This window comes from Thermobia domestica, chromosome 4, assembly GCF_964235325.1.
Source record: "Thermobia domestica chromosome 4, izTheDome1.hap1.1, whole genome shotgun sequence".
Taxonomy (NCBI): Eukaryota; Metazoa; Arthropoda; class Insecta; order Zygentoma; family Lepismatidae; genus Thermobia; species Thermobia domestica.
The window spans coordinates 245910539-245923801 of record NC_137457.1 but is presented as its reverse complement, the minus strand read 5'-3'; the positions used below and the strand labels follow the sequence as shown (position 1 = coordinate 245923801).

General features: G+C 35.7%; 1 protein-coding gene across 1 annotated transcript in view; it reads left to right on the top strand.

Moving 5' to 3' along the window:
- The window catches only part of LOC145683954 (uncharacterized), a 434748-nt gene that overhangs the window by 232040 nt on the left and 189445 nt on the right, over positions 1-13263 (top strand). The window contains exon 2 of the mRNA XM_081755670.1: positions 8109-8219. The gene's annotated coding sequence lies outside the window, so the exon portion shown is untranslated. The remainder of the gene's footprint in view (positions 1-8108; positions 8220-13263) is intronic.

The window sequence follows — 13263 nt, the reverse complement described above, 5'->3', positions numbered from 1 at the left end:
CCCACGCCAAAGGCGCGTACGCTAACTGCTTAGACACGAAGGAGCTCCTCATGACGTTTGGATCCCATGTTAAGGTGTAGGTCCATGTCTTATATAGCCTCACTGCTGAAAGGGATACTAAACTGAAAATCAAAACATTTTCTCGAAAACTACGCATAAGAATTTTGTTCAGGTTAATGCAATCTACCGATTAAGGTCTGTCATTAGCTTTGGGTTACATTATATAGTTAAACAAATATTAAAGTGCAAGAGTTAATACTCATTTTTGGGCTCATTTTTCAATGGCATAATGAAAAGCTTAATTAGTGTATACTCAAATCATATATCGCATATCCCCTTCCCATTTGAAATATTGGACCTGAATCAAAATAGCGGATTTCAAGATGGCCGCCATGATGCCAAATGGCACTGTATGGTGCGCCCATACTCCAATTACCCACATTGGAAGTTTCATCATCTTTCCTCAAGTTGTTTAAAAAATATAAGGGTGATGCTCAGGGCCGGATTAAGGGGATCTTGGGGAGGCTATAGCCCAGCTGGACAGAGGCCTCCACTCTGATCAAAATCTCAATTGGCTACTTAAAAAGGGATCATGAAGATACAATCATCATCATATAATAAAATATGACCAATATGTAAAACATATTCTCTTAACATTCCTACTGTACTTTTACAGAAATGTGAAGAAGAAAAACGTCGTGACTTGGGAAATGGAGAGTAGCTGACTATTTTGAACTGAATCTTTTAATTATGATAATTTAGCCAAATATGGAAATAAAAAAAATAAATAAATGAATTTTGGAATGCTTGCTTTATACGTACGTTTTAGGATTAACTAATTCATATCGGACTTCCGAAGAGGAACATCAAAGCAATTTAATGACCGTGTCTACAGCGACAACTTTCAGTCACGACCCCTCTTCAGTTTCATTAGAAAAAGGAAAAGAAAGAGTGAGAAAGAAGAGAATAAAATAAAAGACAAGGAGGAAAGGAAGAGGAAAAGGAGAAAGGAAGAAGGAACTAGAGATAAAGGATTACTGGATAATTATGGAAATATTAAAGGGAGTTGAATAGTTGTTAAAAAGGTAATTCATACTCGAATGTTATTACTTGAAGATCGTTTCTGGAATGATCCTGAAGAGACACGTGTTCCCTCATACTACCCCGACCTGGATCCAGGCAACTGTTCAAGTGGGAGTTGCCCTAACCCAGCCCAGGTGACAAGAAGTATTAATTTAATCATTTGCCTATTATTTTCAAACGTTAAATAACCCTTTATCCAGTATCTAAATATCCATGGTAGAGATCAAACACACATTTGAAATAGCCAAGAAAAAAATCTCAGTGATATACTTATTTATCGCAAATAGAAGTTTTGAGATTCCTTAAAAGACTGTCGTTATTGGAGCTTATCCAGTTATTTTGGCCTTCCTCTCAGAACCGATTTAGACTAATTTAGAATTAGTTACCTTTCATGACCTCCTTCATACACTAGTAAATATAACATGTTATTACACAATTATTATAAACACTATCATAGTAAATCAATATTAAATGCTACCACTTTAACTAAATTTATCATTCATTCACACACACGCACATACATACAGGACAGCGTATCGACATGGGAGAAAATAGTTTAAAAGAAACCATCTAACTACAATTTGGTGAACATTTATTACATCTACTGAAAAATTAAACACAGGAATTTTATGAACATGCAATAAGCATACATATAAATGTGTCAATCTACATACAAAATTGAAAAATGAAATGAAATGAAATCTTTAAGTTTTACGTCCCACGGTTATGCCGGTTAGGCTAAAGGAGACGGTGATGATGAGTAATGAATGAAATGGTGGAATGAAGAAAGTGGGAGGAAACGGGAGAACCCCGAGAAAACCCACGCACACGGTGTTTGTCCACCACAAAGTTCACTTGGCGGGGGCTGGGATCGAACCCGGGACCCCAAGCACCAGAGATGAACGCTCTACCACTGAGCCACCGCGGCCCCCTACATACAAAATTGAATAACAGCAAGGTAGTGGTATAATATATTATTTAACTTTTGGTAAAATATGATGTAAGTCCGTGAATATCGTTACATTCTACAATATTATGAGGGAATAAATCTTGTGATGAGGGTTATAATGAGTCTTTATCTCATATATAAAGAATTTTAATTAATTCTACGAGTCCTCTCTGGTACTTTTAGACGAACTATAATATCACACATTAAAGCACCCTTTCTGGTGTTCATACATTTAACTTCATTTCATTTTAATATTCACACATGAGGTTATATTTATTAATCGTAATCGAAAAATATTCGGTTTGTAGAAGTATTTGTCGATACATTTCTCCAATTTTTGGGATTAGCAAATTTTCGTCACTAATGTCACGGAGACTATGTTACTTAAACATGTTCGAACAAGTTAGAATTCTCGATTTTTGGCAATGGTTTTGTATCATTCCTGACGTCGGTCGTTTCAGAATCGGCATGTTTCGCTGATTACCATCATTCCATTTCTCTGACTACATTTTATCTATAATGTCACCGAGGAATTAGAATAAATAAAACTAAAAGATACAAGATTAAAAAGTTTCGCGTAAAACATAATTTATGTATTCTTTCTATCTGTTTCCTATCTTTTTTCTTGTTGTATTCTACATTTCTTCATGTTCTGTTTCCTTAAGAAGGGATTAAAATCTACTTAAATTAAAACATTCATCATTGTACGAATATCTAAATTGTATTTTTTGTATTAATATAGAACATAATGACGCATTGCAGTCTGGGACCAAGAAAAATTAGAGGAGGCAGGGCCCCTAGACCCTGGTTGCGAGCTTGGAGTACTTACTGGAAATATTTGAAACAATGTGTTGCTGTTATTTATGACGTGACAAAGAGAAACCTCTAGCGAAAAGGAACTTCAGAAAGCCACAGCAAATGCTTGAAGGCGACTACTACAGGAGGTGTTCTCTTCTCTATACATTTTCTTTTCTTTTCTTTTTTTAGCTATATTCTTCTGACGCGCCCCAACAATCTCATCTCTTAAAAACTTTGTTTTTCGCCTTTTTTACTATTTTTCCCTTCTCCATCTCACTCTAGATTTTTCCTTCCTTAACTGTGTCTTACTGCTTCATTCGGCCCAACTTTTCTTCTTTTTTCTTTTCCTTTTATTTTTTCTTTATAGCACCAAAAAAAAAAAAAAGTCAGAAAAGTTGGAAGTGGACAATTTACTTTCATTTCTATTGGAATCGATTTTCTACTTTTTCACTCCCTGTTCCGTCTTCTTACTTTCCAACTTGTTTTTTCTGTCCGCAAAGGCGCCGGAGAATGTGTTGGACATTGGATATCTGCCAAATTGCAGGAGACGATCTCTCGAAAGAGAAACTTTCAGTCGAGACGTGTTTTTAGAATCCCTCCCAAACTTACCTTTTGTAGATATAGATGAGAAAGAGATGTAAGACTAGTGTCGACTTGAACGTAAAAAATGAAGAAACTTCACACATTATACAGATATATTTCATAAGTAAATAGACTCTTTGTTCTTCTTAATGTTGAAATTTGTTGTTCCTGTAATAATAATAATAATAATAATAATAATAATAATAATAATAATACAGATAATGAGAAGCATTAGTTGATGTTGAGGCGCTTAATAGTTTGCCCTCTCTTTCTCCTTATTTGTTGTTTTGACAGACTGAACTCTGAGAAACAGTATTACTGAAGAGATAGTCTGTTTGTCAATGAATATTTACAGTTGGAATGAACTAGCTTTGTGTAGAGTGTATACAGCATAATGACCTAAATGGAGACAAACAAACATGACAGATACCTGTAATAACATACCTTGCACCATGTCTACTCTACACAAATACAACTTGTTGACGACCACACTTCTTCGGTAATGGTGTAATTGAATGTGGTAAAGCAATTTGCTGTAATACTAAGCATTGTAATCAACAGCAATAGTTTCATGTAGGCACACCACGGTGTATATTGCTTCGATATGCGCAATACGTCTTCGTTCAGTTTTAGAAAATACATTTCAGGTATAAACGCAGTAATTTGTGTTTATTTGATTTAAGAGAAACATTTCTATAGACAGAAAGACCGTTTATTGTTCTAAATATTTCTTTTTAGCAGTATAATAAGTTAGACACTTCACATAATAGTACAATACTTACAGTTCTACTCAGTATGCATTTTATGAAGTATCACAATTATTGTAAATGTTGTTTGTTTAGCTACATTTTCCTATAGCGTTTGTATTTATAAGAATGATATATCAATGTATGCTAATGGCGTAAATCAAAATATAGTTCTATTTATTTCTTATTTCAATAACATCGTAGATAACTTGATTGATTCAGAGAGGGCACCAGCGAAATTACTGTCTATCTCTATCAAAGTTTACGATTACGGTGCGCGTTGTAGCATGCCAGGTTTAAATTAGTGGTGGGCACAAAAACCGGTTTTTCTGTTTTTGCAAAACCGAAACCGGTTTTGAAAATTTTCAGAAAAGGGTTTTCACCAAACCGGTTTCGGTTTTCTCCAAAATCGGTTCGGTTTTCAACGGAACCGGTAATCCGTTTTCTCTCAAACCGGTTCGGTTTTCAACGAAGCCGATTATCGGTTTTTGTCCAAAACCGGCTCTGTTTTTCATCGGATCCGGTTTTGAGTTCCTGGTTCGGTTTCCATTTTTGACTAGAATAGTGTTTTGTTGTTCTCCGGAAGCCGATTTCATTTCCACAGAAAGAGTTTTGTGTGTTTTGCAAAGGTTTTGAATAAAACTGAAACCGGTTTCGGTGAAAAACCGAACCGGTTCTGGGAGAAAACCGTAAGGGCTTTCGGTTTTCGGTTTTTCTACAAACCGGTATCTGGATTTTATAAAATTAGTTTTGCCCATCCCTAGTTTAAATACAATGTTCACAGCATTTATGCATCGCCAATACTATCTTATATAGTGAGATCGATAAGGTTGTCACCATTGGTAGATTATGGTGTGTCAAAATTGATGATTGAGTGAAAAAAGATCCTTTGCATTTATTTGCTAAAATGTCTAACACATGTATGACCTTCCGAATAGCATCTTTTTCGAAGCACATTTTATGAAGAACATGTTCCTAATGTAAACATTAGCACGTTTTGTGGCAATTGACATATTATAATTAACGTAGCAAGGCGTCATTATGAACTTGCGTAAAATAAATGTTAAGAGACTGATGGATAAGAAAGGATGGTTTTGTTTCGTCGCAGTCTCGATCACGATATTTGGATCTTTGTGTTAGTTTCGTTGGTAGGAATGATAGAGCAGAGTCCTGGGAAAAACTATTGTGAAAGTTGGTAATTTTACAAATTATAGGGGTATGCTTTTCTAAATATTTGAGTACTTTAACCATTTTGTCGGATCTACGAGAATAAGAGGGGTTTAGTAGATAGAACTTGTGTTGCCCACGAAAGGAGATTTGGGAGATTGTCTAGTCTCGGAAAGAAGTTTTGAAAGTGCTATCTTGTCTCGAAAAGTATAACTATATATGTTTCTATTAGAATAGGTCTATCTTGTCTCGTATCGTCTTATGGGCATTACTAGCTAGAATGCATGCCTTTGGTGGACGAGGTTTCGAGTTTGATTGCTGGTAGAAGATCATGTATCTCACTACAATGGCTCAGATTCCACTTTAAACTGCACATTTCGCCTTGTATAGTCACGCTGCCGACGAAGGATGTCAATGCAAATCAATCATTGATAGGAGTGAATGGAAACTCTGTAGAGAAGCCATGAAGATGTTGTCCCTGAAATTTCTTAGTATTTGCGTAGGGAAAATGCAGCCCTTAGTATGGTGCTAGTGTTACCAACCATAGTCACTCTGTTTTATACCATTAAAGAAAACTGCCATTATACAGTCACACACACACACACACACACACAAAAAAAAAAAAAAAAAAAAAAACTTGAAACGTGAGTAGTGGCAACGGTGCTGCGACCTTCTCTTGCTGGGTATTTTTGTATAACAAATAGGAAGTAACAATATCAGTTAATAATCTTCAATACATTATATCATTTATTTCGCTACGACGATTGGTATCCGTGATATGAATAGGGCCTCTATTCATAATATACTCTGGAATGTAAAGACAATAAAAGGTACGAGTCACCGCACTAAACTTTCTCGCTCCAATTCGTTAAACTAAATAACGGTGTGCTGAAGTTATTAGTGAAAGCTTGTCTTGTGAAATAAGAACAAAATTATAAGGCATTTTCGAAAAACTTCAGAAAAAAAGCTCATCCCTAAAAGTACCCCGTAGACTTTTACCATATGAAACTTACTAATGCCATATGCAAAGTCGGATTTAGGTTTGGTGGGGCCCTAAATTATTGAAGGTACTGGGGCCCCTTTAAGTATCAAGATGAACATAGGCACCCTATGTACAGAAATGAAGAAACTAGTGATAATTTAGAAAACAGGTTAGCAGAATTGGCTCCATTACTTATACCCCAGGAATCTACAGAACACCAAGGACATTTGCATTTTATTATTATTATTCTTATATTTTGGAAGTGTACATTCAGGTGTCTCCTTTCCCAAGAGAGTGGGGCCCTAAGCTATAGCTTGTTTAGCTTATACATAAATCCTGCACTGGCCATATGTTAGGGTTATTAATGAAATATATGTCTATAAAATAACAACAAAATCGCATGAGTGGTATTTTAAAAACATGTCTAAAAATATCATCCCAAAACTTGCGGGTATTCTCGTGGAAGTGACTTATGTAACATTACAGGAATGATAATGAAATATGCATTTATGAACCATGACCAAAACCACCTGAGTTCACTTTTGAGAAGGTAATCGGGAAAGAAACTCATCTCCAAGAGCAAACTACCCTCTGTGATTTTTTTTTCGTAAGAAGTAATTTACATAACATTACAGAGATGTACATGATTATTTATTAAATATGAACGAAATCACATGTCATGTTTTTTAGCAAATTGTCTGAAAAGACTCATCCCCAAGAATGCAGTACTCCTCGTAAATTTTTTTTCAGAACAAATGAGTGAAGCCATATTGTCAGGTTATGAATGAAATATTGATTCATGTAGTATGATCAAAATCACGTGAGTCGTTTTAGAGAAAATCACCCCCCCCCCAAAAAAAAGGACACCTTTACGAATAAAGTACCCCTCGTGGACTTTTCCCAGTACTCTTCGTAGGCTTATATCACAGTAAGCGGTTGTTATGAAACGTAAACAAAATTGTTGGAGCCGTTTTTGAGAAAATTGCATTTTTGTATTTTCAATCTTCAATATTTTTAGCGGGGGCCGCGGTGCCTCAGTGGTAGAGCGTTCACTTCTGGGGTCCCGGGCTCAAACCCTGCTCCCACCAAGTGAACTTTGTGGTGGACAAACACCGCGTGCGTGGGTTTTCTCGGGGTTCTCCCGTTTCCTCCCAGTTTCTTCATTCCACCATTTCATTCATCTCTCATCAACGTCTTCTTTAGCCTAACCGGCATAACCGTGGGACGTAAAACTCAAAAATTTCATTTCATTTTTCAATAATTTTAGCGGAGGATAAAAGTTGCCCCCCTTCCTGGAGAATCACACAAAAATCTTACGTTTAAAATTTGGTTGATATATGTTGAACGGTATTGACCTCGAAGCTAGTGTACACCAGGACGAATGAACGGACAGACAAATGTCAAAAAATTACTTTTTTTTCGTATCTATGGGTCACAAAAATGTAAAGCCGTTGAAATCTTGAATTTCATTTTTTCACGATTATTATACCTTTTTTCTCTCCTTTTTACGCTCGAAAGTAATGTTAATTGGCTATGGGACTGTTCTTCTTAAAGACGTAGAGTAATCAGCTAGGCTATTATAACTACTAAGCTAAATCTGTTAACTTTCTAATCTGTAATATAATGAAATTGAGCTGCTTGTTATATTTATTACAATTTGGATCATTCTATCTGTTTCAGTATGATTTAATTATTGTTCTAACGTATTCAGAAAACGATTAAATATTTTATCTACCATCATGGACACTTAGAATATCTCCCAAATATCTTTCTAACTTGCCCATATCTTTTTTACTTACAGATTTGTATCTCACAACTTCCTTAATATGGATGTCAAGGAGCGAATGGACTATAAGCTTGGAGTAAACTCAAATATTTACCCATAGCTTCATACGTGTCTTCAGAAGTTAAGGTAAGGCCATTTATGATTAAGGACTAGATTTTAAGGTACAAAGTTATGCTCGGAAAAGGGAAAGAAAGATGCTGAAAAAGTATTCACGAAAGTGGGAAAGAAGCGCTGATAAAATGCATCTATTTAGGTGCAAAACAGTATCATAAAGATTCTTTACTCAATAATAGAATAATATAAATAAATAAATAAATAAAAGTCTTACAGAAACAAAGGTAGATTACTTCCTTTCCAGAAACTTGTATTTGATTATTAAACATTTTTGTGTTTTCGAACGTTAAGTTCTGTCGCTTGAAGCTCAGGTGAAGTTACTTGTGTGCGGGAGAAACTTCTCAACATCAATAGAAACCATCAGAGCATTTATTGCAAGCATACGGAAACGGAGTTTTGTTGAAGTTTCAAAGTTTCCTACATCCAGATTGTTTCTCAAAATTAATTTACAATTTGGTGTTGGCCAAAAAAGGAGGATAAAGGTGCTGGAGAATCAAGAAGGCGGAAGAAAGGAGAAAATTTGTTAATCTCATAAATAAGTACAACACATTGTGTCCATTTCGCATCATTTCATGAATCAAAATGCGCCTTGAACTCTGAGTATGAAAACAGCTACATTTTTTGAAAGATGTTGCACCTTAAAATCCGCCTCTATTTATAACAACGAATAATCAATTATTAGTACATCTTTGTAATTACGTGTTGTTAATATTTTACCTTGTATAGGCAAGTAAAGACTTCTCTGCAACTCTTCAGATGAGAAGCAACGTAAGCAGTAGCCAATGACACGCGATATTTAGTACAGTGTTGCCGGATTGCGGATTTCTCTTTGCTTACTCGCTGTTTCTCCACCTATCGTTAGAGCGAATGAATTGACATCATTATTCATAATGTCAAAAGTGTTATTTGAATAAAATTTAGAATATTCACTGCCCATGCTGGAAATATAAATACGAAACAAATTAATTACCTTTAAGTATATTCAATTAAAACGGTTAAAAACTCGTCATCTATTTCATCCTGCTATCTCCATCCTTTGTGATAGTTTGTATTTTGTCGCTATGTTAGCCTGAGTCTTACATCTATTATAACAGGTTACAAATTTTGTTAATCATTATTTCATGAAATCTTCTGTTGTGGTTTCTCTACGTGTTGTGCAAAGGTTCGTCCCACTTTCCCTGTTACATGGTTAGCTTCTCCATGAGGACCTCCCTGCTTGAGTACAAATGAATCACACAAACATAATGAATTGTGAAGCCTCTGTTTTTATACAAAGGACACTAGGAAAGTTTTGCAATAGAACAGAACGGATCTTCACAGGAATTGCAGCTTAGCGCGTGTTGAGACATGTCCAAACCTGCACTGTAGAAGCTCTAGTCATTTTTTTTAGTGTCAGTTGATTTTCAGTTGTGTTAGTGAAAAGAGGTGGAGATGTCGTCGTGGTCAAAAACTGAATACCGGGCAATTTCGCGCTACAGTTTTGCACGTGGTTTAAGTATTGATCAGTGTTTAGAGGAAATGACTCCTATGCTTGGAGAGGATTGTCCTCATCGTACAACAATATTTAGTTGGTACCGAGAGTTTCAAAAAGAAAATTTCAGCCTTGAGGACGCTCCAAGGTCAGGCTGGCCATCTTCATCTGTGACTGAACCAAACATTGCTGCAGTAAGGAAAGTGCTTAAGACATAGACTGGCTACATACCATCAAATAGATGTATGCTTCGGCATTAATGCACCAGCAGTTCGTGCTATTCTCCTCGATCACCTTCGAGTTAGAAAGTTTTGTACTCTTTGGGTACCACATGACTTGACCGATGAACAAATGGCATACCGTGTTTCATGGTGCCGTGAAATGCTGAAAAAAATTTTAAAATGGAAAATCTTCCTCTGTGAACAGTATAGTGGCAGGTGACGAAACTTGGCTCTATTACTATGACGTCCCGACCAACGCTCAAAACAAAGTGTGGATGTTCGAAGAAGAGGAGACCTCCGTGGCTGTTCGAAAGTCCACATCACTGAAGAAGAGAATGGTGGCGATATCTTAGTGTGCGAGGAATTGTCGAGCGAGTTGTCTTAGAAACACAGAAGACAATCACAGGAAAGTGGTATACCGAGGAATGTCTGCCTAAAATACTTACAGATCTCAATCAGTTGCGCTAAAACTCAAGGATAGTCACATGGTTTGTTCACCACGATAACGCTCCAGCGCACCAATCAAAGATTTGGTCAGGAGTATTTGGCCAGCACTGGACTAAAACTGTAAGAGCACCCTCCCTACAGTCCAGATCTCACTAGCTGTGACTTCGAGCTGTTCCCCATGTGATGATTAGACTGAAAGGAAATTGTTCTACAAGCGATGACGCCCTACTAAGGGCTTGGGAAGATGAGTGTGCCCAGATCTGCGCTGAAAGACGGCAGAGTTTCCTCGACAACTGGTTTCGAAGAATGGAAAAATGTGTAATGTGTGGTGGAAAGTTCTTTAAAAAAGTATAAGAATTTAGGTCGTATTGCTAAACTTTCCTAGTGCCCTTTGTAGTTTCGAAAATTAAGTTTTTTTTTTACTTTCCTTCTACTGATGCGAAGTCTTTCTTTCATTAAAAAGTATATATAAACTCTAAGTATGGTATGGTGATGTATAAACTCTATATCATGACTTACATGCTAGCACTTTGTTCAAGAATCATGGGTTCATATGTTGAATAGAAGAGAAGAAAGAGGGGAAAATGGATTATGAAAGAATCAAACTTGAAACGGAAAGAAAACAATCACATTGTCTATACCGGGTAAAGAAATGTTTGTTTTATAATTGTTTTACGAAAGAAGTAGTATCTACTTTATTTATCCTACTTGTATTATAGGAGTATTATACATATGAAAACGTTTGTTTAAAAATACACAGTTACATATGCATCTCCAACCAAAGAGAGCTCAAATAATGTTAATAAATTATTTTGTTTACTATCCTGTGGTAGATTAGGGGTTCAATTTCATATAAGGAGGAAATATTGAACAAAAGTTTGAATCAAAATCTACTAGCAGTTATGCGAGACAACGTATTATAAAGATTTTCGCAATTATTTGATACGGAAACGTTACGTCTATATCGTGGCAAACATTTGATATAAAAAACATTTGGTTTCCATGTATGTGTTCATAATTCATTTTCCTAATTGCTAGAGGTAGCAATCAGTTTAGTAATTCAGTAGTTTTAGATAACGCGTCTAGTATTGACAACATTCGTAGTGGCACGAGTAGTCAGTATATACTATCACCTGTCACAAACTGATAGCACCACGTAACTGTGATTGGAGAAAGCAGATAGCCCGCACAAGACCGTGTAGATTGTTTAAAAGTACCATAGTTCAGTTTTCGTCGCAGAATCAGATGCCAAACGTTTCTTGCTATCTTTTACTGTTTTTGTTCTGTGGCGATGAACTTTGAAACTAGCAGTGGTTAATTTTAACCACTTCCGGTTTTAATAGTGTTAATGAAGAGGGCGGAAAGTATTCTTGGAAGACTGAATCAAGTGCAGCGTCGCAGAATCAGATGCCAAACGTTTCTTGCTATATTTTACTTTTTTGTTTTGTGGCGATGAACTTTGAAACTGACAGTGGTTAATTTTAACCACTTCCGGTTTTAATAGAGTGTTAATGAAGAAGGCGGAAGGTATTCTTGGGAGACTGAATCAAGTGTAGAAAACCGCATCTCGATATCTCTTACGAATTTGCTCTGATACCTATCAAGAGACAGAAGGATAAAGCATTCTATAACACTTCCGTTATTTACATGGAAGTCTAAAGATCAGTTTAGTTATAGTGTGTAGTAACGGACAGATATGTCCTCGTTATCCGTTAAGATGTTGACAGATTAAGTCCATTAACGAAATTGATCGAGATAATTACTCTATAAATCTACTACAAAAAAAAAAAGAGTTTAAGAAAAAAAAGCTTTTCTTGAAGAATTATCGTGCAGAGTAACGGACATACGGACGTACAAATATTACAATTTTATATATTCCACTTATTTGATGTTACTAGATATTATCTACTAGTTAAACAGTGAATTTCGTTTACATGTACAACGTATAAATAAGCAAACAATCTGTTCAGTAAAAAAAAAAAGTAATTATTGAAATGCCGTGTTTCAGTTTTACGTCCTGCGGTACTGCTGTCTTAAGCTAAAGCAGACGGTTATGACGAGAATGAATTGATTAAATGGAAGAAAACGAAAGCACCCGAGAAAGCTACGCACACGATATGTTTGTCCTCCACAAAGCCCACTTGACGTGAGCTGGGATTGAACGAGGGACCTCACACGCTAGAAGTGAACGGTCAACTACTGAGCTACCACAACCCCAATTATTATTGACAAGAAGCAACATTCAGTACATTTTAGCGCTTTAAAAAATACTTTTTCTCTGTTTTCTCGTATGCTATTTTAGCTAAAAATATGTTATTTTATTTAGTGTTTATCATTTGTCGACTGATTTCTCCTCTTTGCACAATGTTATACTTAAACAAAAATTAAGTTTAAGAGTTTCATCCCGGCGAAATTAAAATACCGCTAATTTTACAGTAATCATCTTCAAATAGATAAAAGATAATTGAAATGTGAAACAAGAGCGCCCTAGACAATATTATTTTGCGTGAGGTAACGTTATCATAAGTCACCTAGTCACTTTCCGTTTTCAGCTGTTTAGAAACGCGAAAATGAATACCGATTTTCAAAATGGCACCAAATCGAAAGCAGATAAGTAAGTCGTGATAACGGTATCTCATGTAAAATTATATTATCTAGGGCGCTCTTGTTCCACATTTCGATTATCTTTTATCTATTTGAAGATATCACATAATTACTGTAAAATTAGCGGTATTTTAATTTCGCCGGGATGAAGACTCTTAATAGTTAATTACAAATTTGGAATTTTATCTCATTAAAAATTACGTGTACTACCGTCCTGCTTGTATCATAATTAAAAACTTGATAAGAGTATGTTTCAATATCAGTTTCATTTTAATAGGTGGACTCGTTACATGGTTCTACACAAATTTTGTTA